This window comes from Ctenopharyngodon idella, chromosome 1 (genome assembly GCF_019924925.1).
Source record: "Ctenopharyngodon idella isolate HZGC_01 chromosome 1, HZGC01, whole genome shotgun sequence".
Classification (NCBI taxonomy): Eukaryota; Metazoa; Chordata; class Actinopteri; order Cypriniformes; family Xenocyprididae; genus Ctenopharyngodon; species Ctenopharyngodon idella.
Window position 1 is genome coordinate 40,571,704 of NC_067220.1, and position 3,778 is coordinate 40,575,481.

General features: G+C 37.4%; 1 long non-coding RNA gene across 1 annotated transcript; it reads left to right on the top strand.

The window, feature by feature from the left end:
- The first annotated feature begins 859 nt into the window (after positions 1-859).
- LOC127519098 (uncharacterized) lies at positions 860-3,116 on the top strand. The gene is made up of 5 exons (XR_007931722.1): positions 860-1,000; positions 1,219-1,658; positions 1,819-1,880; positions 2,068-2,225; positions 2,426-3,116. It is a non-coding gene; the product is annotated as an uncharacterized LOC127519098 (long non-coding RNA).
- The last annotated feature ends 662 nt before the right edge of the window (positions 3,117-3,778 follow it).

Below are 3,778 nucleotides of genomic sequence, written 5' to 3' on the forward strand. Positions count from 1 at the left end.
ACTACAGTTCCCGCTGAAACATCCACCACTACAGCAGGAGAAACCACAACAGCACCACAAACTACTGTTACAACAGCTGAATCCTCCACAACACCTACAACAACATCAGTGTCCTCAGCGACCACTACAGTTCCTGCTGAAACATCCACCACTACAGCAGGAGAAACCACAACAGCACCACAAACTACTGTTACAACAGCTGGATCCTCCACAACACCTACAACAACATCAGTGTCCTCAGCGACCACTACAGTTCCTGCTGAAACATCCACTACTGCAGCAGGAGAAACCACAACAGCACCACAAACTACTGTTACAACAGCTGAATCCTCCACAACACCTACAACAACATCAGTGTCCTCAGCGACCACTACAGTTCCTGCTGAAACATCCTCCACTGCAGCAGGAGAAACCACAACAGCACCACAAACTACTGTTACAACAGCTGAATCCTCCACAACACCTACAACAACAGTGTCCTCAGTGACCACTACAGTTCCTGCTGGAACATCCACTACTACAGCAGGAGAAACCACAACAGCACCACAAACTAACAAACTAACAGCTGAATCCTCTGCAACACCTACAGCAACTTCAACACCAACAGATTCTTCCACAGTTCTATCATCTTTTATTGGAACATCCACCACTAGTGCAACAGTTGCCACAACAGTACCACAAACATCAGCTTCTACGTTTACTCTGCCAACAACTTCTTCAAGTACCACTGAAAGTACAACTCTTGGTACAGGTGAAACATCCACAACACTTATATCAATATCAACACAATCTTCGACAGCCACATCAACTCTTCCTGGAGCATCCACCACTAGTGCTGGAGTTACCTCTACAGCACCACAATCAACAGCTGCTACACTTACTTCAACTATACTCTCTTTGAATGAATTTGAAAGTACAGCTGTTAGTGCATCCACAATATCAGCAGCAACCACTGAAGTGCCCACAACTACTGCAAATACAGTTTCAATCAATATTTCAGGTAAGCTGCATTACTCAATAGATCTTTAAAAAGTATATAGTCTTCCATAACTTTATTGAAATATAGGATACACAAAACCTATTTTTTTAATGTGCTTCTATTGTTTTGACTAGAATGAAGCAAAAATAAAGGTTAATACCCTATATTTTGTCTATATGGAGTTCCAACTAATAATCTTTTTTTTACATCTTTGGCTACAACAACAATTCCTTCTACAGCTTCTACAGAGTCTACAGCTTCAACAGCATCTACAGCTTCTACAGCATCTACAGAGTCTACAGTTTCTACAGCTTCTACTGCATCTACAGCTTCTACAGTTTCTACAGCATCTACTGCATCTACAGAGACTACAGCTTCTACAGCATCTACAGTTTCTACAGCATCTACAGCTTCTTCAGTTTCTACAGCATCTACTGCATCTACAGAGACTACAGCTTCTACACCATCTACAGCATCTACAGAGTCTACAGTTTCTACAGCTTCTACAGCATCTACAGCTTCTACAGCATCTACTGCATCTACAACTTTCACAACTACTGCAAAAATACCTGAAGTGAAAACTGATCTGGTGTTTCGTTCTTTTGATACATTTATAGATGCACTAAGCGATCAAAACTCGGTGGAGTTCAAGAATAGGTCTAAGCTTGTTATTGATCAGGTGAGTTCAAATCTATTTACTGAATTTACTGGAACACACTAATGATACTTTTCTTGATATTTAAACTCATAGTTAACAGAAGAGACAACAATTATGTAACCAACAATCATATATTGCTATACTCTATTGTAATTGATGTCAGTAATTGTTTCTGTTCCAGCTTGAAGGAGTTTACAGACCCAAATATGCAAACTTCCTCAGAGTGACTGTCATAGAATTCAGGTAAATACAGCATATTGGAATGCAGCTTATTTTATGTGTACTCTCTCTCTCTCTCTCTCTCTCTCTCTCTCTCTCTCTCTCTCTCTCTCTCTGTCTCTCTCTGTGAGTGAAAAAAAAAAGAGAGAGAGAGAGAGAGAATCCAATAAACTTAAGCTAACATAATAATTTCAACATTTATATATTCCAGAGCTGGGTCAATCATCACAACAACAGAAATGTTCTTCAGCCTTAACCAACCTGTCCCATCTGTTCAAGAGATTTCAAACACCCTCTTGACAGCAGTGAATACAGGAGGTGTCAATCCACTGAACATAATTCCTCAGTCAATTTCAGTCAATGGTTCAGGTAAGCTCAATTACTCCATAGATGGAAATTTGGAACACAAAACCTTTTTTTTTTTTCTCTAACAATTTAGGATTTATCTATATGTGTTCTTGTTTTTTTCTCGTTTTCACTGGAATGAAGCAAAAAAAAAAAAAAAAAAGCTGAGCTCTGATATTTAATCTATATGGAGATCGAACTAATTTGCATATCTTGTATTTCAGTTTCAACTACAACTATCGCTCCAACAGTGACTACAACTTCAAGCGGATTAAAAATTGAATCAAGTCTGCTTCAAGCAACATGCCTCATTATTATGTCTAAGATATTAAGACATTTCATATAGATCCCTTAATAATATATCAACCAAACATGAGAGTACAACTAGACATGCTGTAACAAATTAAACAAAGAGCAAATGTATTTATTATGTGAAATATAGTATTTTTCATTGTAGCACACTCAAATAATGGAATAAGGCTATATAAAGATAAGCTTGATAATGCATTTTTTCTCAAGAATATATTTGCAGATATTCGTTTAACAGCAGGCTGTTTTCTATGAGGGAGAAGTCGATCTTTTTCCTCATGTATTTCCTAATGTATATTTTCAAATGTAAACATTGTAAAAACTGTTTGTTTATTTGTTTTAAGGATGAATACTGGTTACACTTTGTCTAGTAAGTTGTAATTGCAATATGTCATATTTTATTTTAATCAAATAAAAATATTTATTAAGTATATATCGTCCAGAATATTTTGCTCTCATGAAGAGAATACTTACTGTATGTATTCTTACTGTATCTACAGCTTCTTACTGTATACTGTTCAATGTTTAAATGCAACTAGACTTTTTATGTCTGAAATTTTATGTCAGAGTTTCTGTACTGTAAGTAAGCTTTCATAAAGCATTACATTTGGAAAGCATATAAGGCCTGGTCCTCTCTCGTCCTTCACTGTTGTTACTCTTCTTTATATGATTTCGAAGCTCCTCCGTAAGACTTGAGACCGGTGTGGCGCACAGGTAATGCTCATTAGCACTCATGCCACCGGCCTCGCTCCGCTCCCACAGCTCTCGGCCCAACCCTGCTTGCCACATACCCTCATCTTTCTCCGTTCTCTCCGTTCTCGCTCTGCCTGCTCCTCCCCATCATGATGGATAATAGCAGGTCTGGCCTCCGGTGAATGGCGGCAAACCTTCCTCAACCAAGCACGGCAGCGAGCTCTCTGTCCCACCTGTTTTAGTCAACAATGGATGGGCAATTTAGTCTAGTTTTAGTCAATAAAAACTTTTCGTCATGCTGCATAATAGTTAAATCGATAATAATAAAAAATATAAAATTATATGGCGATGATTGTTGTCATCTGAGAAATTTATTTTTACATTTATTCATAATTATTATACTTTCAACAATAAGCACATCAATAGAATGTCAACTCATATGCATAGTTTATTTTACATCACCTAGTTTACTGATTTATTATAGGCTATTTATCACATAAATTAACAGTCTTGTCTACATTATAAAAAGTGGTAAAAAAAAATAAATAGGGTATTTAAACTCTTGACATCTGGCA